Below are 26450 nucleotides of genomic sequence, written 5' to 3'. Positions count from 1 at the left end.
CAACTCGCAGCCTGATGTTACGGGCGGAGAGCCACACCAAGTCGCCAGGAGCAAAGGTCGGAGCGGGGCGCCGATGAACATCGGCGGAGGACCTCATTCTCTCCTTGGAAGCCCGAATGGCATCCTGAGTGCGATCCCAAATGTCCCGTGCCTCCACAGCCCAGTCTGCCACCCTGGAATCGGCGGAAGACACGGGCATGGGCACAGGTACCCGTGGATGCTGACCATAGTTAAGGAGGAATGGGGTCTGTCCAGTGGAGTCAGCTACAGCATTGTTAAGAGCAAACTCCGCCCACGGTAGCAAAGATGCCCAGTCATCTTGTTTAGCAGAGACAAAATGTCGCAGATATGTGACCAAGGTCTGGTTGGCTCTCTCCACCAACCCATTCGTCTCGGGATGATATGCCGAAGAGAGATTCAACTCGATACTGAGAAGGCGACAAAGCTCTCTCCAGAACCGAGACGCAAACTGGGGACCCCGGTCACTGACAATTTTGTCTGGCATACCGTGAAGACGGAAGACGTGTTTAACAAACAATGCTGCCAAGGCCCATGCAGAAGGTAGCCGGGGAAGCGGCACCAAATGCACCATTTTAGAAAAATGGTCGGTGATAACCCAAATGACAGTACAGCCACGTGACTTGGGCAAACCCACCACAAAGTCCATCCCGACCATCTCCCAGGGCCTGTCTGCCACCGGCAGAGGGTATAACAACCCAGCTGGCCGTTGACGGAGAGACTTATTTTTGGCACAAGAGACACATGCCCGAACGTAGTCTCCGTCACGAACCATATGTGGCCACCAATACATTCTCGCCAACAACTCAGATGTCCTCTTTGCCCCAAAGTGTCCACCTACTCTGGAGGAATGAGCCCACGAGAGAACCTCCGGACGCAAATTAATGGGGACAAAAGTCTTGCCCGGAGGCACAGACTCAAGCGAAACCGGAGCTACGGTTCTCAGACTCTCTGAAGGGACAATGAGCCGAGGCTCGTCCTCCTCCTCCACAGTTGACACCAGGGAGCGAGAGAGAGCGTCAGCACGAATGTTCTTCTCCCCGGCGAGATAATGTAGAGTGAAGTGGAACCGGGAGAAAAACAAGGACCATCTGGCCTGACGAGAATTCAGCCGCTGGGCTGTCTGTAAATAGACCAAATTCTTGTGGTCCGTGAAGACTTGGAATGGGAACCGAGCACCCTCCAAGAGATGTCTCCATTCCGAAAAGGCCAACTTCATTGCCAGCAACTCCCTATCTCCGATGGAGTAATTTCTCTCCGCTGGTGAGAAGGTTTTTGAGAAGAAGAAGCATGGATGCTTCCGACCTTGAGCATCCTTTTGATAGAGGACTGCTCCTGCACCAACGGAAGAGGCATCCACCTCCATTAGGAATGGCTTATCCACATCGGGACGATGTAAGATGGGAGCGCTAGCAAAGTGGGACTTAATAGAAGTGAAGGCCTTGGAGACCTTTTGCGGACCACGATTTAGGATTCGCTCCCTTCTTGGTGAGGGATACCAAGGGAGCTACCAGGGTTGAGAAGTGGGGGATGAACTGACGATAGTAATTTATGAACCCCATAAAGCGCCTGCACCGCTTTCAGAGAATGGGGTTCCTGCCAGTCCATCACTGCCTGTAGTTTGGCAGGATCCATAGCCAATCCCTGGGCCGAGATGATGTAGCCCAGGAAAGGTAAAGACTCCTGCTCAAACATACACTTCTCCAATTTGGCATAGAGGAAGTTTGCCCGTAGGAGGTCGAAAACTTTGCAAACATCTCTCCGGTGGGAGTCAATATCTGGAGAGTAGATAAGAATATCATCCAGATAGACTACGACCGAGGTGGAAAGCATATCCCGGAAGATATCGTTCACAAAGTCTTGGAAAACGGCTGGGGCATTACAGAGCCCGAAGGGCATCACCAGATATTCATAGTGCCCATCCCTGGTGTTAAAGGCCGTCTTCCATTCGTCCCCCTCACGGATGCGAATCAGGTTGTAAGCATCCTGCAAATCTAATTTAGTAAATACCCTTGCTCCCTGAAGTCTATCGAATAACTCAGATATCAAGGGCAAAGGATACTTATTCTTAACGGTGATGGCGTTAAGACCCCTGTAGTCTATGCATGGGCGCAATTCCCCATTCTTCTTCTGCACGAAGAAGAACCCTGCCCCAGCAGGTGACACTGACTTCCTAATGAATCCTCTTGCCAGATTTTCCTGGATGTACTGTGACATTGCCTCCGTCTCCGGGAGAGATAGCGGATAAACTCGACCCCGGGGAGGCTCAGCACCAGGCAAGAGATCAATAGGACAGTCATAGGGGCGATGAGGCGGAAGGACCTCCGCCGCCTTTTTGGAGAACACGTCTGCATAAGACCAATACTGCTTGGGGAGAGAGGATAGATCTGCGGGTACCTCAGTAGTAGCAACCTGAACGCACTCTCCCTCTGACACCTACCCCCACAAGATTCACCCCAACCCAGAATTCTGCCTGAGGACCACTCGATATGAGGAGAGTGGTACCGTAGCCAAGGTATTCCCAACAGGACCTCATCAATTCCTTCCGGAATGACGAGCAGAGAAATTATATCCTGATGAGATGGCGACATGGACAGAGTAAAAGGGATGGTCTGGTGTGTTATCTGTGAGGGCAATGTCGACCCATTCACCACTCGCACCGTTACTGGTTGAGCAAGCATAACCAGGGGTATTGCGTGACGTTGGGCAAAGGCAGAAGACAAAAAATTGCCCTCCGCCCCAGAATCCACGCAGAGCTCTACCGAGTGGGAGAATGAGCCAATAGTAATTGTCCCCTTAAAGGACAACTTAGAGGCAAACGTCGCCGTGTCTAGTGTACCTCCACCTACTACCACTAGACGCTGACGTCTCCTCGACTGCTGAGGACATCTGGTGGCTAGATGTCCTGACTGCTGGCAAACATGACAGACCCTGAGTGCACAAGCGGTCCGGGACTTAGATCCTGCTTGTGACACTTCCCTGGCCTCATGTGACTCAGGAACCAGGACCGGAAATTCCAGAGGTTTGGCGAAAGTAGGAGCCAGCCGAAACCTCTGCCTACACTGGGCTCGCTCTAACCTCCGCTCTTTAAAACGGAGGTCAATTCGAGTGGAGACAGTTATTAACTCCTCCAGTGTGGCAGGAATCTCCCTAGTGGCCAGAGCGTCCTTCACGTGGTCAGCCAAGCCCCTCCAAAATATGGGGATAAGAGCTTTATCCGACCAATCCAGCTCAGATGCTAAGGTGCGGAATTGGACGGCAAAATGACTGACTAAGGACTCACCCTGAGTTAATGCCAGCAATTGGAGCGCAGTATCATGGCTGACTTGAGGTCCTAAAAAGACCTGTTTCAGAGCGCTCAGAAACAGCGGAGCACTCTGCACTACGTGATCGCCACGCTCCCACAGCGGCGTAGCCCATTCCAACGCCCTGTCCGACAATAGAGACAGAATAAATCCCACCTTAGCCCGCTCTGTGGGAAAACGTGTAGCCAGGAGCTCGAGGTGAATAGAGCACTGACTCACAAATCCCCTACAAAACTTGCTATCACCAGAAAATTTTTCTGGCAGCGGGAGGCGAGATAATGTCGGAACAGGGGTGGCAATGGACATAGTAGCTGCAGCCACGCTGGCAGCCTGTACAGCTACTGCAGTAACATCCACAGCTGAGGTCGCGCTCTCGAGAGCCGCCAACCTACCCTCCAGCTGCTGGATATGCCGCAGAGATTGCTGTTTGTCTGTCATCACTAGCCAGACCCTGGCGCTAGTGTAATGTTAGGACTGGCGGAACGCACCAAGAGAGATAATATAGATGCGTTCGCAGTCCGGGGTCCACCGTGCAGGTGAAACCTGCTGCTAGGAAATGACAGACAATATGGCGGTATTCAAAAGTATACACGCGTGGGTTAAACCTCACCCAGCGTGAAGAAAGCGATCCTGTTGCGTCACAGGACCGCGGTACCGCACATAGAGCGCGAGCAAGTGGTCAGCGAACTAAACCCCAACAGGGATTGTAGTCCGATTAGACCCTTGCTGGCACTACACCGCTACTGGGTGTGAAAGGAATTATATAATTAAGGCACCGAAGTGCGAACTGTGCCGTGCTGGCAGGCACCACTAAGCACCCAGACGTGGGTCAGGAAGCGCACCCTGGCGCGTGGCACCGCACTGGCGGTCACAGCAGTAGACGCTGACACGTGTGTGACACGTTGAGTGATAAGTCGGGCGCTAGATAGCAGCCATACTCCATACGCGAACAATCATACAATAGGGTAGAGGTATTTAAAGAACGACTTGCACTCACAACACACGTATTAAATTGTACACTAGCGCATGGCCATGCGGTCATGCGCAGTTTATATAGCTGCAGGACAGGAAGCGGCCACAGAAACTTTGCCCTTCCAAGACCTGCCAAGAGGACCAATAGAATGCGCTGCAGAGTCTGAGCACATGACCCTCGATCTCCAACGGGAGATCTTGCCCTGGGCATGCTCAGTGTGCGCAGACAAGGACTTAGTCCCAGAGAAGTCCACTCGCTGCTGACCCGTATAGGCTTTACAGGCAGAAGCTGGAGAAGCAGCAGTAACTCTTCTCACAGAGTCAGACTGAGCGAGACGCTGGGATCGACGTCCCTGCTGAGCAGGCTCCACTGCGGCTGGAGGAGAATGGGAGACCGCAGCAGAGACGGATCGAGATTCCCCCTGTGCAGCAGAGGAAACTCGACTCCTAACAACGGGGACATGCATATTCTAGAATACCCGATGCGTTAGAATCGGGCCACAATCTAGTATCTATATAAATCTATATATCCGATCGCTGCCTATGAATTTTATATAATTGGTAACATGATGTAAAGAGAAAATAAAATAAAAAATATAAATGAAAAATAAAGAATTGAAAATTAAAAATAAAAAATATATAATAAATAAAATAAAGTGAGGAATATGTATGTGTATAAAGTGAAAGGTTATATGAAAAATTGAAGGAAATTAATGTGAATACAATTAATAAGTATAATGGAAATTATATGTGAAAACTAACGCTGTTGAGGGAGGATCTAAATTGATCCTTCACGGTTGACTCAGTGATTTCCAAATTAATCTACAGGACGTTGCCGGCAACTGAAAATGACCAGACGGAGACGCATGCCTCTGTGTGGGGGATCGAGCAGATCTCTGGGCCCCCGTTCATTGTGTTGCAGTTTTATCATATTAGCAAATTCTACTTCAACCAATCAGCATAAGAACACGCTCACAGTTCTTAAGAATGCAGGAAAAACTTAACCCATAAAGATACAGGAAAAAACGGAAACTACAGATATGGTCGGGTCTTTTTGGCATAAAAAACATATTAACAGATGCCTCAGTCTTGTATAGCGATACACCCCCGAGTCTCTTATCTGGCTCGGCTCGAATTGGAACACTCAAGGTCTTTATACCAATTATGAACCATAGCCTAGTTGAATAACAAAATGTTATCTTCGTGAGAAACAGGACAGAGTTACTTCATGGAATAACAGAATTTATCTTTAACCAACAAGAAAATGGAGTCAAAGCACAAAATGGAGAATCTAGCACAAAATGGAGAATCTTTCATAATTTGTTCCTTCACATTCCCCCCCTAGATAAATTTTGCTAATTAATGTCCAGCATCAGAGGTACTATCCCAAGCTATAAGCTCGAGGGGTACTGGTCTTCACATGACTGGTGCCATGTTACCAGCCATGGCTGTTGCGGCGTACCCGTCCTCCCTGTATACTAGAATTTACGAATAACAATTATTGATAATGGTGGTGGGGATCTTTTGAAGATAGCCATACGCTTGGCTTCACCATCTTCATCAGGTAACTTTGTGAAATCGGTGTAGAGAAGAGCAGGGGTGGCAAGGGTTTTCGTTTCATCATTAGTTGTCTTAGTGCAGGATTTCCTAATACATACAGAAATACACCAAAGAACAAGTTTTAGTATTACATACATGACAACGATAAAGGCAGCGATGTATAACAAACTTTGCAAGATTCCAGCTATCCAGCCCCCAAGTCCCTCAAACCAATTGGCTGGATTAAGAAAAGAGAAGATATCTGCCCACCAACTGTCCCTATTATGGTCATTGTCTTTATCATATTGATCTCTGAGTCTTTGAATATCCTTTAACTTTAACTTTAGAGTACTATTGGGATCTGTATAATAACAGAAAGCGGGTCCAATAACCTGACACATACCACCCTGTGCTTCTGTTAAGTAATCCAGTACTACAGTATATTGATTAGTGACTATGATAAGTTTGTTTTGGACAGCAACACTAATATTAAGTATATCCAATATATCCCCAAATTTGATCATCTAGATAGTCTGTAGCCCTAAGCAATTTATCCCACATTTATGTAATCATAGGGTAAATGAAAATAGAACTGACAATTTTATTGGCTATACCCATCTGTACTACTAATCTTTCATGATATTGTACAAACTTATTATTCAAGGATGTTGGAGAATTTAGGCTGTCCCATGCGGTTACCAATATTATTATATAGCAATACGAAAAACCAAAACATTATGTCCCCTTATTTGCTACTAGTCTGTTTGACCAGCTTGCAGTGCGATACGTGAATCCACGTCGGCCTTCCTTCCAGCTTTACTGACATAGGAGTAATGAGGAGGACTTGGTAGGGACCGTCATACAAGGGTTCTAGTCCGTGTTTTCTGACATAGCTTTTCACGACCATAAAACCACCAGGCTTCAAATTGTGGCAAGTGTCGGTTTCTGCTGAATCTGGAAGGGAAGAAGAAACTAAAACATGGGTGTTAGCAGCATTTTTACTAAGCTGAATAACATATTGAACAGCACGGTCAGTTTCTTCTGATAACTACTGAGGCTTGAAATTTGCAACTGAGGGCCTAGCACCAAACAGTATCTCATATGGGGACAGGCCATGTTTTGCAATAGGGGTAGTACGAATGTGGTACAGTACAATAGGTAGGAGCTCTGGCCATGGAGCCGTAGTCTCCTACATCATTTTGGTCAATTGTCCCCTCAGTGTGCCGTTCAGCCTCTCAACTTTCCCACTGGATTGTGGATGTATGGAGTATGGAGGGCTACCGTGGATCCAAGCATTGTCAGAACCTCCAGATACACACGAGAAGAAAAGGCCTGGCCTTGGTCACTTTCAACAACTTTTGGAACACCATATCTGCATATAACTTCCATCACCAGTTTCTTTGCTGTGGTCTTTGCAGTCATGTTGGTAACGGGGAATGCTTCCGGCCAATTGGAGAACATATCGACAACCACCAGACAATATTCATACCTTCCAGACTTAGGCAACGTGATGTGGTCCACCTGGAGCCTTTGGAAAGAATAGTCAGGCTTAGCAAGGTGCTTTGGGGGTACATTATTATCATTATTATTATTTATTATTATAGCGCCATTTATTCCATGGCGCTTTACATGTGAGGAGGGGTATACATAATAAAACAAGTACAATAATCTTGAAAAATACAAGTCACAACTGGTACAGGAGGAGAGAGGACCCTGCCCGCGAGGGCTCACAATCTACAAGGGATGGGTGAGGATACAGTAGGTGAGGGTAGAGCTGGCCGTGCAGCGGTTTGGTCAATCGGTGGTTACTGCAGGTTGTAGGCTTGTCGGAAGAGGTGGGTCTTCAGGTTCTTTTTGAAGGTTTCGATGGTAGGCGAGAGTCTGATATGTTGTGGTAGAGCATTCCAGAGTAGGGGGGATGCACGAGAGAAATCTTGTATGCGATTGTGGGAAGAGGAGATAATAGGGGAGTAGAGAAGGAGATCTTGTGAGGATCGGAGGTTGCGTGCAGGAAAGTACCGGGAGACGAGGTCACAGATGTATGGAGGAGACAGGTTGTGGATGGCTTTATATGTCATGGTTAGGCTTTTGTACTGGAGTCTCTGGGTGATGGGGAGCCAGTGCAGGGATTGACAGAGGGGAGAGGCCGGGGAATAGCGGGGGGACAGGTGGATTAGTCGGGCAGCAGAGTTTAGAATAGATTGGAGGGGTGCAAGAGTGTTAGAGGGGAGGCCACAGAGCAGGAGGTTACAGTAGTCAAGGCGGGAGATGATGAGGGCATGGACTAGGGTTTTTGCAGATTCTTGGTTTAGGAATGTGCGGATCCGTGAAATATTTTTGAGTTGGAGGCGGCAGGAAGTGGAAAGGGTTTGGATATGTGGTTTAAAGGAGAGATCAGTGTCAAGGATTACCCCAAGACAGCGGGCTTGTGGGACGGGGGAGAGTGTGCAGCCGTTTACTGTAATGGATAGGTTCGTTGGGGAGATCGCGTGAGATGGGGGAAAGATGATGAATTCTGTTTTGTCCATGTTAAGTTTTAGAAATCTAGTGGAGAAGAAGGATGAAATAGCAGACAGACATTGAGGGATTCTGGTTAGTAGGGAGGTGATATCTGGTCCAGAGATGTAGATCTGTGTGTCGTCAGCATAGAGATGATACTGAAAGCCGTGAGATTCTATGAGCTGTCCCAGGCCAAAGGTGTAGATGGAGAAGAGCAGGGGTCCTAGAACTGAACCTTGCGGGACTCCGACAGATAGGGGGCGAGGTGAGGAGGTGGTGTGTGAGTGGGAGACGCTGAATGTACGGTCAGTTAGGTATGATGAGATCCAGGATAGGGCCAATTCTGTGATGCCAAGGGATGAGAGGGTCTGCAGCAGCAGGGAATGGTCCACTGTGTCAAAGGCAGAGGACAGGTCCAGGAGGAGGAGGACAGAGTAGTGTCGCTTGCTCTTGGCGGTTAATAGGTCATTGGTGACCTTAGTTAGGGCAGTTTCAGTGGAGTGGTGTGACCGGAAGCCTGATTGAAAGCGGTCGAAGAAGGAGCAGGAAGATAGATGGGAGGACAGTTCAATATGGACATGTTGTTCCAGTAGTTTTGAGGCAAAGGGGAGAAGTGATATAGGGCGATAGCTAGATACAGAGGATGGGTCAAGAGAGGGCTTTTTGAGGATAGGTGTGATTGTGGCATGTTTAAAGCTTGAGGGGAAAATGCCAGTTGTTAGTGATAGGTTAAAGAGATGGGTTAGGGTTGGGATGAAGACTGTGGTGAGGTTTGGGATGAAGTGGGATGGGAGTGGGTCAAGTGCACAGGTGGTGAGATGCGATCTTGAGAGTAGAGTGGAGAGTCCGTCTTCTGTAATGGTGGAGAAGTTGGTTTTGGAGGTGGAGGGCTGGGTAGTTGGGAGGAAGGGTTCTGGGGGTTGTTTACTAAAATTGTCTCTGATGTTCTCAATTTTCTGCTTGAAGTTGACCGGGATTGCAGGTCTGACAGATGTTACATGCACGGTTGAGTGCTGTCAGGACTGTAGAAATACCTGGAGCCCAGTAGAATTTTTGTACCAGGGCAAGGGCCTGGTTTTTTTCCTCGATATGTGGGCCCATGTGCCCACGTGGCAATAGCAGGGTACATCCGCTTAGGGAGACACACAAGTTGATCCTTTTTCCAGTGACCATTGTCCATACGTGCTCCATCAGCTTTCCACTGCTTCATTTCTTCCATTGGAGACATTCTCTGCATCGTCATTAAGCGGTCTCGTGGGGTCCAACAGAAAACTTCAGTCTGGCATAGATCATCAGGTTCCTGTAGAGTCAGTGTTTCTTGTAACTGTTTACGCTGAGAACGTGTTGTCACCATAGCTGGTATGGTCTGTTCAACGGGTAGGAGAGCAGCAGCTTTTGCTTGCATATCCGCAAAGGTGTTACCAACAGTCTGTGGACTGTTCCTAGGACCATGCTCCTTATCTTATAATGGCCACCTGAGTAGGTAATTTGATTGAGTCCATGAGGGTTTTAACAGCTTCAGCATTCTTCACTGGAGTCCCGGCGGTGGTAATAAACCCTCGATTGGCCCATAGGGCTCTGAAATCATGAGCAATACCAAATGCATACTGTGAGTCCGTGTATATATTAGCCTGCCTGTCTTTGGCCAGAACACATGCAGTAGACAGAGCCTGAAGTTCTGCTTCTTGTGCTGACAGTGAGGGAGGGAGTGCAGCTCCGTGCACTACAGTGTCTTCCGTAGTAACAGCGTATGCGGTGTGGAATCTGCCAAAATCATCAGCATACCTTGAACCATCTTTCAGGGCATTGTAGAGAGGTTGCATTATGCAGGATGCGTCCGGTATCCACTGACAAAAATAGGTACTTGGTCCAAGAAAATGCTGGAGTTCAGTCTCATCTTTTGGAAAAGGAAGGGAGCTGATGGCTGTTTGTTTTATTTCCTCTGCGAGGTGTCAGGCACCCTGAAGGAGACAGTGACCCAAAAATATCACTTGACCAAGGCAGAACTGAAGTTTCGAGGCCGAAACCTGACAGTTCAGATCTGCCAGATACTTGAGGAGGCTAACAGTGGCAACAATGGCTTCCTGCTCTGTCCGTGCACACAACAAAAGATTACCCACATACTGAAGCAGCGTGACATAGGGGTGATTTAACTGCCAGGGTAAAAGACACTCGCCCATATTTTTGGCAAACTGATTGGGACTGTTGGGCCCCTTGTGGCATAACTGTCCACGTCAATTGTCGTCCCTGATAAGTGAATGCAAACAGAAACTGGCAATCTGGGTGTAATGGAATGCTGAAGAAGGCATTGGCGAGGTCGATAACTGTGAACCAAGCAGCATCCTGAGGTATCTGGGACAAGAGTATGTGGCTTAGGCACCACCGGAGTTTCTAGAACAGTAGCTGCATTAACTGCCCGTAGGTCTTGTACCAGCCGGTACACAGGGGGTTGGCCGGGTGGGGTCTTTTTCTTAATGGGAAACAAGGGCGTGTTACATGGGGAAACATGGTACCATTATCGAGTAACGTTTGTATTTGACCCTTGAGGCCCCGCTCCTGATCATGTTTCAAAGGGTACTGATGGACTTTGGGACCGTGGAAAGGGCATGTAAGATACACATCTCATTATGTTCATCTGCATAGGGGTTATATAATGTAAATACCATCTGACCATCATCTTGGAATTATATTCTGGAGCGGAACTGTGATAATAAATCTGCCCCAAGTAAATTTACCGGACATGAGGAAGAGATTACGAACTGAGCAGTAAGTTCAGGGAAAGGTCCCACTGGGATGGGTTTTGTGAGAGTATATTTATTGGGTCTGCCATCTACTCTAATTAAAACAAGCTCTTGATCTGAGAATTAACATGGCGAGGGAGATTCCCAGACATGGGGTTAAAAAGGGATATTGGAGTATGAGACTGTATTTGTGTAAGGCAGGAGGGCTGGAGCTGGAGTCTGGGCCATTGATAAGGAACCAGCTGCGTCCTTGTAACTGTGTGTGTGTGTGGGGGGGGGGGGCCTGAGATTGGAGCAGAAATCGCTGCGGCTACTGATTTAACCTTTAATTTCTCTGCTGATGTAGAGTGGGTTAAGTTCTTCTGAAAACTTTGTACTACTTTTTTTCAATGCATCGTCCAGAATGGAAGTCTCAATACTGGGTCTCTCTGACATTATTGCCTCTTTCAATTCAGATTTAAGGCCGGACATCAAAGCTGCCACAAAAAGGTGTGAATGGGCTTTGTTATACAGTGAAAACCCCAGATCTTTAAATACTACCATAAGACGCCCATAGAACTTCTCGGCAGTCCAGGATATATTGGTGCCTTGGGGTTAAGGGGCATAGGGCTTACAGTCGGGAGTAGAGGCTTAATTTCCTGGGGAAGGACCATATTATCTAGCAGGGAGACCCCCTCTCCCAAATTTTTAATTGTTTGCTTTTCCCAACACATTGATCTCAGTCACTTTCTCCGTTCCTTCTTGCACCACAAACATCCAGTTTTTTGTCATAGTAATAGACAACTTTCCTTTTTTAACGTCACAAAAACAAATCAGAATTCACTTCCTCTGTTAATCCTTAATTTGCTATATATCAACCATTCAACTTGAAGCAGATGAATCTTTTACCAATCTTTCAATTACACTGATAACCAAACAATCTCTTACAAGTTTCCTTCTAAAACTAGGCACCATATTTTACCTTAAACTTACATTTCTTTCTACTTCAATACAAGTAGTAATACTATTGCTTTAAACAAAACACAGATCTCCCAGCACATACTACATCAAGGACATAAAATTCAGAGAGGACGCAGCTTGGTGCCCCCTCCATACCAGAGACACAGTGATAAGAATTTACAGCATTCCTCAACACAGAAAGAAGAAAGCAATAGCGCAGATGTTTGACCCCTGCCATTGGGTATCTTAAAAATTTCACAGAGAAACGGAATACAGCAGTTCTCAGACTTAATTAATTTCTACAAAACCTTCATCACACAATTCATATGAAAAACCAGACCACCTTAGAAAAACCAATGATTGAGAATATTTTCCTCATCTTTGAGCTAACAATATCAGATTCATCACACAAATTCAAAGTCTTCTCTTACTTCCATGGAAACATGATTCTCCTTTAGAGCTAAATATCCTTACTTTGTCGTGCATAGTACAAGAGCGGCCGTATATAGTCTATTCCACTGGGTCTACCTGTCCCCCGCTGGGACAACCCATAAACGCGGTACTCAGTGAAAAGAGTAGGGCGTCTCAGACTCTCCCTCCGGATACCTCTGGATATATTTACTGTATATCAATATATACCTGAGTTACGTATCCTACCCAATCTTCGATCACCTCACCACGCCTGATTCTATCAATGATCAGGAATTCAGGATATTTTGACTATAAAGAGAATTACATCACTGGTCAATCCGGGGTGTCCGTCCCTTATGAGGTACGGTTCGAGCACTGGACTCCCAACGGAACTACACCTCTATATGATTCCACCCAAGAATCACCCCACCATCGGGGACAACCTCAGATCCTCTTTGCAGCAAAAACACAGGAAAACCACACCAAACGGTCAGTCTGGACAGTATAACTGCCAACTTACCGTGGTTGTTGTGGGGGATGATCAGTCCCAATTTTCCAGTGACTGTGTCTGCTCCGAGGGTCCTTTGTCTTGTTGTCCTCCGGGGGGCAGAGGCGTTCCTGTTTGGGGCCCCACGTTGGGCGCCAAGCTGTTGAGGGAGGATCTAAATTGATCCTTCTAGGTTGACTCAGTGATTTCCAAATTAATCTACAGGGCGTTGCCGGCAACTGAAAATGACCAGACAGAGACGCGTGCCTCTGTGTGGGGGATCGAGCAGATCTCTGGGCCCCTGTTTATTGTGTTGCAGTTTTATCATATTAGCAAATTCTACTTCAACCAATCAGCATAAGAACACGCTCACAGTTCTTAACCTATAAGAATGCAGGAAAAACTTAACCCATAAAGATACAGGAAAAAACGGAAACTACAGATATGGTCGTGTCTTTTTGGCGTAAAAAACATATTAACAGATGCCTCAGTCTTGTATAGCGATACACCCCCGAGTCTCTTATCTGGCTCTTCTCGAATTGGAACACTCAAGGTCTTTATACCAATTATGAACCATAGCCTAGTTGAATAACAAAATGTTATCTTCGTGAGAAACAGGACAGAGTTACTTCATGGAATAACAGAATTTATCTTTAACCAACAAGAAAATGGAGTCAAAGCACAAAATGGAGACTCTACCACAAAATGGAGAATCTTTCATAATTTGTTCCTTCCCAACGCTATATCAAATAGTGATGTAAAATATTAAGGTGTGAATAAAAACACTATGTGCCAATAATTTAATTTCAAATATATATATATATATGTATGTGAAATAATAACAAATAAGTGAGTGAGGTAAAAATAAAATAATTAATAAATAATGAATTGTATGAGGAATAAGAAATACCTGAGGTATAAATGTATAGATTTTATATATTTGGCGATATTAGACAGAGATATCAAGCAAAAAGTGCGAGCAGTGCAATGAAAGGAGCAAGAAAAACAAAATAAATATAAAAATGTAAACAATGTGACCAATTATATGTCTGCAACTTCCACATGCTGGGATCAAATATTAGGCGTAAATGTGACCAATTCATAGACTACAAGAACGTGCACAACATATATATAAAAAAAATATATAGACGTAAAGACAGCCGTAAATACCAACCAGAAATGCGTGCCGCAGCCCCCGCACACACCCCTCCAACGCACGTTTCGCAACCGCTTCGTCAGGGAGTGGCGTGTGTAGGGTGCGACCGCATTAAATAGTACCCCCACAGCTGCCGATAATAAAAAGATATGGGACGCCATAGTTACATGGCGCCGTTGCAGAACAGGCGCGCGCCTCCGTACACAGAGCCAGAGACCGGAAGCGCGTCCATGACGCGCCGAGCCACCAGCTCCAGGACGGAGCGCGCGCATGCGCCGCCCGGCGCTCAGCGTACCCGCAGCCATTTTGTTTGAGGGAAAGAAAGAGGGCATGGAAAATTGAACTAGACCAAAAGGATATATATAAGTGCATGAGGAACAAACATTGGGGCATGGTATATAACAAGGCACCTGTTGAAATAAAAATATACCACTTATGTACATAGGGAATTGTATCAATATAAGTAATGAAGATAAGATTATATCATTAATTAATTCAATAATATATACACCTTTCTAGAATACACATATAAATAATAAATAATAAGAAATAAAAAATAAAAATATATATACATAAATAAATAAAATAAAAAACGCAAATTTCATACCGATATACAACCTCCATTCATACCATCAGCCTGTCTCCATACACACCATCCATATAAGAAAAATACAAAAAAATATATAAATATAGTAAATGTAATGAAAAATATATATCAATTTATTGAGAAAATAATAAAGGAAAAATGAAATAAATATATTAAAAAATATATATATCAAATTAATTTATAGATAAAAAACTTTATTGTCCAGCCCCAGGCATATAAATAAAAAAATATATAATAATAATAAAAATAAATTTGAATAAAAATAATCCTGTTAATGATAGTAATGTAAAAAAGGCACCCTACAACCACAGAAAGAACACGAAAGAGGGAGGCCATGTATTTAAATGAAAAAATAATAAAAAAATAAAATAAAGAATGTGAAAAATAATAATTAATAATAAAAAATAAAAAATAAAAATAAAAGACAAAAAATTAAAAATATAAAAAATGAGTGAACCTGTAAATAAGAATTATGGATTAGTAAAGACATAAAAATAAATAATATATAATGAACAAAATATAAATAAACAAATCTAACAATATATAATGAATAAAAATAAGTACACCTATATTAAATAAAAAGTATAATATCTTAAATTATATATATCTGCGGATTGAAAAAAGGATTAAAAAACATAAAAAAGTGGATCTAGAGAAAACTGGAGAATCCCCATTGCTCGTTAAGGCCTACGGGAGTCATGCTTTGTAACATAGTAATCCACTTGCACTCTTTCTGTGCAAGTCTCTTACTTGCAATTCAAGTGGTGTAAGATCTTGTATTCTCGAGTTTTTGTTGAGTTGTAAAAGACGTCCGTTTTTGTCATATACCTACAGGCCTTGCATGATCCGCAGCTATATGACCCCCATTTAGGGCCCTTTGAATTAAAAATAAAATTAGATGTCGGAGGGACATAATGACTATGGACTAATGACTCACCCAGAGTCTTACAACGTCTTGCAACAATAAGAGGTTTTTTAGGTATTATTTTTGATATATTTGTATCTTGTAAAAGAATAGGCCAAAATTTTGAAAAAATGTCAGTCATTTCTCGCCATCTTGAATGATAGTTGGTGATAAAACGTATTTGTTCATCTGTTTCCCTGTTCTTCTTTCGGGACGTCATTAAAGTCTGTCGATCGGTGTTTCTTGCTCTCGTATAGGCTCTTTGTACGACGTCATTTTTATATCCCCGTTTCAAAAATCTGTTAGTGAGATCCTCAGCTTGTTCTTCAAAAGTGGTATCCAGATCACAAATGCATCTTGTCCTAAGAAATTGTCCAGTTGGAATTGCACGAATGATATGGGCAGGGTGGGCAGATTGGGCATGTAGAAGTGCATTAACACTAGTTTCCTTCCGATATATAGATGTATGGAGATGGCCGGATTCATCAATCCTGATTCCAAGGTCCAGAAAATTAATAGCATCCTGTTTTACCACTCATGTAAGTTTGATGTTGTTGTCATTCCTGTTTAAATATTGAAGGTAATTATTCAATTCTTCTCGTGGACCCTGCCAAATAAACAGAATGTCATCTATAAATCTTATCCACATTATTACTGCACCAGTCATAGTGTAATCTTCATTTTGGACATAATCATGTTCCCATGATCCCATAGAAAGATTTGCGTAGGAGGGCGCAAAAGTTGCACCCATAGCCACGCCTCTTTTTTGTAAGTAAAACCGATCTTTGAAAATAAAATAGTTATGAAATAACGCATACTCTAAAAGTTCCATCATTAACTCAATAAAAGATGTGTCAAGATTGCGACTAGACAAGTAACGTCTGGCTGCATTTAAGCCAAATTCATGAGGTATCGACGTGTACAATGATTCGACGTCACATGTTATAATGTGCATATCAGAATTCATATGTATTCCGTCTAATTTCTGAAGAACTTCAGTGGTGTCCCTAATGTACGATGTTAATTCCACCACGATGGGCTTCAGATAAAAATCCAAAAACTTAGAAATTGGTTCCAATAGACTCCCATTCCCGGATATAATAGGGTGCCCAGGAGGGTCTATCATGCTCTTATGGACCTTGGGCAACAAATAATAATAATAATAATAATTTTTATTTATATAGCGCCAACATATTCCGCAGCGCTTTACAAATTATAGAGGGGACTTGTACAGACAATAGACATTACAGCATAACAGAAATACAGTTCAAAACAGATACCAGGAGGAATGAGGACCCTGCTCGCAAGCTTACAAACTATGAGGAAAAGGGGAGACACGAGAGGTGGTTGGTAACAATTGCTTTAGTTATTCGGACCGGCCATAGTGTAAGGCTCGGGTGTTCATGTAAAGCTGCATGAACCAGTTAACTGCCTAAGTATGTAGCAGTACAGACACAGTGGGCTATTAACTGCATAAAGTGAATGAGAACATGATGCGAGGAACCTGATAGTTTTTTTTTTTTTTTTATAAATAGGCCACACAGGGATAGTTAGGTTAATGCATTGAGGCGGTAGGCCAGTCTGAACAAATGAGTTTTTAGGGTACGCTTAAAACTGTGGGGATTGGAGATTAATCGTATTAACCTAGGTAGTGCATTCCAAAGAATCGGCGCAGCACGTGTAAAGTCTTGGAGACAGGAGTGGGAGGTTCTGATTATTGAGGATGCTAACCTGAGGTCATTAGCGGAGCGGAGGGCACGGGTAGGGTGGTAGACTGATATCAGGGAGGAGATGTAGGGTGGTGCTGAGCCATGGAGTGCTTTGTGGATGAGGGTAGTAGTTTTGTACTGGATTCTGGAGTGGATGGGTAGCCAGTGTAATGTAAATATAATGTTGGGACTGTTGGTGATTCAGTCTGTAGTCCCTCCCAGATGGATTTAGGGATTATACCTTCCTCCAGTGCTGAGTCTAAGATATTAAACAGTTTCTTCTGGTACATAAAAGTAGGGTCCTGGGACAATCGTTCATAGCAGGATAAATCTCCTAACTGTCTGAATGCTTCTTTTTCATATTGTGTACATGGCCATACAACAATATTGCCGCCCTTATCGGATGGTTTAAATACCACTTCTTTCATTTTAGTTAGCTCATCAAGTGCCCTCCTCTGTTCATACCGAAGATTGTCATATGGTCTGTTTGCAGATATCTTGGTTACCTCATCACATACCATCTTAACAAAAACCTCTACAGAAGAATTCTGTGATAATGGAGGGAAGGTTTTTGATCTTTTCTTTACTTTTACCTAGTGTATCCTCCTGTTCTGCAATTAAGGCTTCAAGCGCCTGTAAGGCTTCCAATTCCTCTTCTGTGGAGAAAACATTAGACATCAATTTATCAGTATGAAACTTCTTTAATACAATTTTTCGAGCAAATAAAAAAGTATCTTTGATAACCGAAAATTGTTCTAATTTTGCTGTAGGGCAAAAACCCAATCCAAGGGATAATACGGAAACCTGAGCAGATGTTAACTGTATATTTGATAGGTTGATTACCTTTAAGGTGCCCTCATTGTTGAAATCTTGTTCCCGATAGTTCTTTCTTTTTACACCCATGAATCTTGTATTATATCCATTGAATACTTCTGATGAATCTCCAATCGAGGTATTTGTTGCACTTGATGAGCTGATACTTGCCAATGAAGTGGTTGATACAGACCTCTTGACAGCTGGTTTACCACGCCATTTATATATCCTCCCATTTTGATAGTCGTGTAGGTCTCTTTGGAATTTAGTCACCTTAAGTTTTTGAATTTCTGATTCCCATTTAGTAAAGGATGCATTAAGGTCATTATCAAAATTAATTAATTGTTCAGCAGAGAGATTCTTCTGAATTTTCTCCTGGATGGATTTAATATCCACTTCCAGTTTTTCCACAATCCTTTTATCAATTTCAATAAATATTTCCATAAAAGTGCGCGAGCATATGTTACACGCATCCTCCCACTTTTTCAACAGTACTTCGTCATCTAATGAGAACGATGGGAATACCTGTATGCGGAGACCACGAGGTATCAAATTCCGTTGTATATATTGTTCAAGTGAACTCTTATTCCACCAGGATTTGGTCCTTTTATATAACAATTCCTTCAGGTGTGTTTTATCTTCCTGAATATTATCAGGCATCCTATCATCAGTGTTCCTTCCCACTTCCTTAAAAATGGTATTTAATTGTGACAGCCAATTTGTGTCTCGATTTTTGTAATCCATATCACTTGGTCTTTTAAAAAAAAAAGCAAAGAAATCCTATATAGAAAAGAAATACCAAATAATATTCAAAATATAACCAATTTAGTAAATATTACTCATAAGAAATATACCCCAAAAAATATTTACTGACAAACCAATCATTGAATATTAATCCAATTTATTTTATTTTTAAAAAAGGACATAGCACAACAAATAACACTTTTTTATTATAAAAATCAATATATATCAATATTAATTTATTAAAAATAAAAATGAATAAAAATGCAAAAAGTATGTGAGGGGGCTAGGGCACACCAAGACTGATTGGTAAAAAATACAATATAACATCAATTAAGTATAAATAATCAGAGAGGAAACCTATATAATCAATACAATAATTACACGGCTGAAGAACAGATTCATGTATATTCTCACAATGAAATACAGTAAAGTTATTATAAATAATATTAAATAAATAATATTTAATGTGATTATATAAAAATCAATATCTATATAAATCTATATTCCCGATCGCTGCCTATGAATTTTATATAATTGGTAACATGATGTAAAGAGAAAATAAAATAAAAAATAAATAAATAATAAAAAATATAAATGAAAAATAAAATAATAAAAAATAAAAAATATAAATAAAAAATAAAGAATAAAAAATAATGAAAAAAAATATATAATAATAAATAAAATAAAGAGAGGAATATGTATGTGTATGTACGTGTATAAAGTGAAAGGTTTTATGAAAAATTGAAGGAAATTAATGTGAATACAATTAATAAGTATAATGGAAATTATATGTGAAAACTAACACTATATCAAATAGTGATGTAAAATATTAAGGTGTGTTCTTTCTCTGGTTGTAGGGTGCCTTTTTTACATTACTATCATTAACAGGATTATTTTTATTCAAATTTATTTTTATTATTATTATTATATATTTTTTATTTATATGCCTGGGGCTGGACAATAAAGGTTTTTTTTTATATATAAATTAATTTGATATATATATATTTTTTAATATATTTATTTCATTTTTCCTTTTTTATTTTCTCAATAAATTGATATATATTTTTCATTACATTTACTATATTTATATATTTTTTGTATTTTTCTTATATGGATGGTGTGTATGGAGACAGGCTGATGGTATGAATGGAGGTTGTATATCGGTATGAAATTTGCGTTTTTTATTTTATTTATTTATTTATATATTTGTATTTTTTATTTTTTATTATTTATTATTTATATGTGTATTCTAGAAAGGTATATATATTGTTGAATTAATTAATTATATAATCTTATCTTCATTCCTTATATTGATACAATTCCCTATGTACATAAGTGGTATATTTTTATTTCAACAGGTGCCTTGTTATATACCATGCCCCAATGTTTGTTCCTCATGCACACATATGTATATATCCTTTTGGTCTAGTTCAATTTTCCATGCCCTCTTTTTTTCTTCAAACAAAATGGCTGCGGGTACGCTGAGCGCCGGGCGGCGCATGCGCACGTTCCGTCCTGGAGCTGGTGGCTCAGTGCGTCATGGACTGCGACCTTTGGACGCACTCGGTGACGCGCTTCCGGTCTCTGGCTCTGTGGACGGAGGCGCGCGCCTGTTCTGCAACGGCGCCATGTAACTATGGCGTCCCATATCTTTTTATTATCGGCAGCTGTGGGGGTACTATTTAATGCGGTCGCACCCTACACACGCTGCTCCCTGACGAAGCGGTTGCGAAACGTGCGTTTGAGTGGTGTGTGCAGGGCTGCGGCACGCATTTCTGGTTGTTTTTTTTTTATATATATATGTTGTGCACGTTCTTGTAGTCTATGAATTGGTCACATTTGCGCCTAATATTTGATCCCAGCATGTGGAAGTTGCAGACATATAATTGGTCACATCGTTTACATTTTTATATTTATTTTGTTTTTCTTGCTCCTTTCATTGCACTGCTCGCACTTTTTGCTTGATATCTCTGTCTAATATCGCCAAATATATAAAATCTATACATTTATACCTCATATACAGATATTTCTTATTCCTCATACAATTAATTATTTATTAATTATTTTATTTTTCCCTCACTCACTTATTTGTTATTACCTCACATACTTATATATATATATATTTGAAATTAAATTATTGGCACATAGTGTTTTTATTCACACCTTAATATTTTACATCACTATTTGATATAGTGTTAGTTTTCACATATAATTTCCATTATACTCATTAATTGTATTCACATTAATTTCCTTAAATTTTTCATATAACCTTTCACTTTATACATGTACATACACATACATATTCCTCACTTTATTTTATTTACTATTATATATTTTTTATTTTTATTTTCATTATTTTTTATTTTTTATTCTTTATTTTTTATTTATATTTTTTTTTTTTTTTTTTTTTTTCATTTATATTTTTTATTTTATTTTTTATTTTATTTTCTCTTTACATCATGTTACCAATTATATAAAATTCATAGGCAGAGATTGGGTATATAGATTTATATAGATATTGATTTTTATATCATCACATGAAATATTATTTATGTAATATTATTTATAATAACTTTACTGTATTTCATTGTGAGAATATACATGAATCTGTTCTTCAGCCGTGTAATTATTGTATTGATTATATAGGTTTCCTCTTTGATTATGTATACTTAATTGATGTTATATTGTATTTTTTACCAATCAGTCTTGGTGTGCCCTAGCCCCCTCACATACTTTTTGCATTTTTATTTTTAATAAATTAATATTGATATATATTGATTTTTATAATAAAAAAGTGTTATTTGTTGTGCTATGTCCTTTTTTTTTAAATAAAATAAATTTGATTAATATTCAACGATTGGTTTGTCAGTAAATATTTTTTTGGGGTTTATAACACATATTGAAACAGTCTGGTATCTCAGTCACACGTCTGGCCTATCTGTGGTCTGCAAATATTGACTTTTCAGGCATACATTCCAGTTTGTGGTCTGCTAACCTTGGTGTATACAGTATTTTGTTGTTTTTAAATTTTTTAAAAATACATCCCACATATTGAAACAGTCTGTTATCACAGTCACACGTCTGGCCTATCTGTGGGCTTCAAATCTTGGCTTTTCAGCCATACATTCCATTTTTTGGTCTGCTAGACTGCTACCCTTGGTGGCTAAAGTATTTTGTTGTTTTTAAAATTGTGAAAAATACAGGCCACATATTGAAACAGTCTGTTATCTCAGTCACACATTGTTAGGGCTGGCAGAAGGCACCGAGAAAATTTAGAGATAATATAGGTGCGTTCGCAGCCCGGGGTCCACCGTGCAGGAGTGGAACCTGCTGCTAGTAAATGGCGGCACTATATGGCGGTACTACGCCTGAATAGACACGGGTTCCGTCACACGGTCTGTATAGGATCGAACTCTATTGCTTCCTAGAGTCCCGGTATTAAAGATAACGCTGTGCTTTGGTAACCTCACAGACGAACAAAGCTCAGTAACAGAGCAGGTAGCATACAATGGTCATACAGTCAGCAACAGCACTCAAACAACTCCTCTCCAGAGGTTCCGGAATTCCTAGATGCCAGCCCTAAATTCATACAAACAAACTCCTCTCCGGAGGTGCCGGAATTCTAGTGGCTATAAGCCATCCCTAAATTCACACACACAAACTCCTCTCCGGAGGTGCCGGAATTCTAGTGGCTAGACGCCAGCTCTAAATTCATACAAACAAACTCCTCTCCGGAGGTGTCGGAATTCTAGTGGCTTACAGCCGACCCTGAGTAAATGCTGACACAGACCACAAAGTAGCAAAACTCATACACTCATGAACATAAGTTGATACTAGTGCATGGCTGTGCAGCCATGTGAACATTTTATAGAGGAAGGTCTCCAGGACCTTCCCAGTGGTCCAATAGGAGCTGCTACAGGACCTGAGCACGTGACCCACGACCTCCAATGAGAGGTTGTCCCTAGGGCATGCTCACTAGAGGAAAAGCAGGACTTAGTCCCAGGAGCATCTGCTCACTGCTGAATAGTGCTGGTTACAGCAGAGCCTGAAAGATCAGCAGTAACCAAGCTCACAGTATCTGCCCGAGCCAGATGCTGGGACTGTCGTCTCCGCCGAGCAGGCTCTTCTGTGGCTGAAGAAGAATGGGAGACCGCAGTGGAGGTGGTTCGAGATTCTCCCTGTGCAGCAGCGCAAACTGTACGCCTAACATTGCCCCCCCTCCTAGGGCCCCTCCTCCTTGGGCCTTGCTTTGCTCGAAGGCAGCAATGAGTTGCCAAGCTCGATTGTGCTCAGCAGGCTCCCAGGACCTCTCCTCTGGACCATAGTCCTTCCAATCCACCAAATAAAATTTTTTGCCATGTACCATGTTACACCCCAAGATAGCGTTCATTTCATAATCATCCGTAGATGAACCCGATGTTCCGGCAGATGACTCAGAAAACCGGGACATGTGAACGGGCTTTAGAAGAGACACATGAAAGGTGTCAGGAAATACCTACGCGTGGAGGAAGGGCCAGACGGGAGACAACAGGATTAACCTGTTCCAGGACCTTGAAGGGACCCAAGTAGCGACGTGCAAACTTAGTGGACTTAACTCGCAGCCTGATGTTACGGGCGGAGAGCCACACTAAGTCGCCAGGAGCAAAATTTGGAGCAGGGCGCCGATGTGCATCGGCGGGGGACCTCATTCTCTCCTTGGAAGCCCAGATGGCATCCTGAGTGTGGTCCCAAATGTCACTTGCCTCCACTGCCCAGTATGCCACCCTAGAATCGTCGGAGGACACGGGCATAGGCACAGGAACCCGTGGATGCTGGCTGTAGTTAAGGAGGAATGGGGTCTGTCCAGTTGAGTTGGCTACAGCATTGTTTAGCGCAAACTCCGCCCACAGTAGCAAGGATGCCCAGTCATCCTGCCTAGCAGAAACAAAATGTTGCAGATATGTAACCAAGGTCTGGTTGGACTTCTCTACCAATCCATTCATCTCGGGATGGTATGCTGACGAGAGTTCAGCTCGATGCTGAGTCACTAACAATTTTGTCCGGCATACCATGTAGGCGGAAAATGTGTTTAATAAACAACGCTGCCAAAGCGTTGCAGAAGGTAGCCGTGGAAGAGGCACCAAGTGCACCATTTTAGAAAAATGGTCGGTGATTACCCAAATGATGGTGCAGCCACGGGACTTGGGAAAGCCCACCACAAAGTCAGTTACGACCATCTCCCAGGGCCTGTCTGCCACCAGCAGGGGGAAAAGTAACCCAGCTGGCCGTTGTCGAGACTTATTCTTGGCGCAGGAGACACACGCCCGAATATAGTCTCCAATGTCACGGGCCATATGCGGCCACCAGTATGTCCTCGCCAGAAGCTCAGATGTCCTTTTGGTCCCAAAGTGTCCACCCACCCTGGACGAGTAAGCCCAAGAGAGAACGACTGGTCACAAATTTGATGGCACAAAAGTCTTGCCCGGAGGTACAGACTCTAGCGAAACCGGAGCCATGGTCCTCAGGCTTTCAGAAGGGACAATAAGCCGAGGTTCCTCCTTCTCCGCTGATGACACTGCGGAGCGGAAGAGAGCGTCGGCACGAATGTTCTTCTGCCTGGAGATAAAATAGAGGGTGAAATGGAACTGGGAGAAGAACAGGGACCATCTGGTCTGGCGTGAATTTAGCCGCTGGGCAGTCTGTATGTAGACCAAATTTTTGTGGTCTGTGTAAAACTGGAAGGGAAAGCGAGCCCCCTCCAGGAGGTGTCTCCACTCCGAGAAAGCCAACTTCAACAATTTCGATGGATCCTAGTGAACTGACTGTCCGGAATGTTCAACAACCACCCTGGAAGATGGCAGCTATCCAGGGGGATGTAGCTATTGGTATCTGTGGACTTTACAAAGTTGAAATTGTTCTAGGCCCCAGGATTTTGAGGCAGAATCACATACTCTTACTAGAAAATTCCTGGAAAAAGGTTATGATGCAACAAGGCTGGAGGAATCCAAAAATAAGGCCAGTAGCAAACCCAGACAGGAACTGATCAATCCTGCCCCTAAGTCCAAAGCCACTCTGGATTTCATTCCCATTATTTCTAAATATAATTCAAATTCATATTTTTTCCGCAGAATAGTCAGCAAACACTGGCACCTTTTGAAAAATGATAAAATATTGGGAGATATTATTAGCAATGAACCGCGGTTTGTTTTTAAAAAGGGCCAGAATTTGGGAAATTTAGTTGCTCCCACAGTTCAAAATAAATTACCCATGGTTCAAACGTCCCTTTCACATGTGAAATTAAAAGGTTTTTTTCCTTGCCACAAATGTATGGCATGCAAGAAAACCATTATGTTTAAATGCACTGACATTAAAAAAGGAAATAAAACCTTCCAAATTAGGGACGTTATCACATGTTTCACCACTGGGGTAATTTATGTTATAGAATGTCCATGTGGAAAATTCTACGTGGGAAGAACAAAAAGATCGTTAAAAATCAGGATAAATGAGCATATTTGTAATGTAAAAAAGAAATTTTTGGGACATCCACTCTCCCAACATTTTGTGGAACATCATGGCGGTACAGTACAAGGGATGAAAGTGACTGGGATTGCAGTGGTACGCCACCATTGGAGAGGTGGCGATTTTATTAAAGCTATGTCTCGTGCAGAGACGAAATGGATCTTTATGCTGGATACTATTGCACCGAGAGGACTCAACATGTGTGCTGAACTTTTTGGTTTTCAATAAATCAACGGACATGACCAGCAGCTATATATAGAACCATGAGTACGGGGCAGGGACCAACCCTGAGGAAGGAGACAGGCGTCTCCGAAACGCGTCGGTTGTTTGGCCCCATTCGCACTCCGTACTCACTTGTCTGGTCACCGGGGGTTACGGTCACGTGACTCGTTACGTCACCCAGGTCCTGCGCACAGCCGGCACACACTGCCGCTTACACACGCGGCGTCGGCTCTTCAGGATCTCCGTCTCCTCCCGGAGACCAGCTGCTTTGTGGCTTGCCGCCGGCCGGGGCAGCCACTGGATCACATTTTCTGTGTCCGCTGAAGGACTTATCGCTAACGGGAGCGCTCAAGACTTCTTATTTTATGGTACAGGTAGGAACCATTGCCGAGTGCTCTGAATTATTATTGCCTGTGTCAAACGAATATATTATCATCCTGTCAGCGGCCATTGTTTTAGTGAAAGACTGAGACTGGGACATTTTTTAAGAAGATTTTTCTTTCTCTTGTTATTGTGTGAATATTTTATTTATTTCTTTTACCATTCTCCGTTATTTTCCTAGCGCCTACCGGTATATATCACTTTTGTATATATACATATCTATACGTTTTGCATTTTTTACAGACTCGGAAGTGGAAGTCTGTTGGTAGTGCTGCTGGATTACTTATAACGGTGACACTTTGCGCCACCATTGTTTACATTTTTATACAATTTGGGATTTGCTCCCTTGTTGGTGAGGGCAACCAAGGAAGCTACCAAAGGTGAGAAGTGGGGAATGAACTGGCAATAGTAATTAATGAACCCCATAAAGCGCTGCACCGCTTTGAGAGAATGGGGTTTCTGCCAGTCCATCACAGCCTGTAGCTTGGCAGGATCCATAGCCAAT

This window comes from Ranitomeya imitator, chromosome 5 (genome assembly GCF_032444005.1).
Source record: "Ranitomeya imitator isolate aRanImi1 chromosome 5, aRanImi1.pri, whole genome shotgun sequence".
NCBI lineage: Eukaryota > Metazoa > Chordata > Amphibia > Anura > Dendrobatidae > Ranitomeya > Ranitomeya imitator.
Note: the sequence above shows the minus strand (reverse complement) of the source record.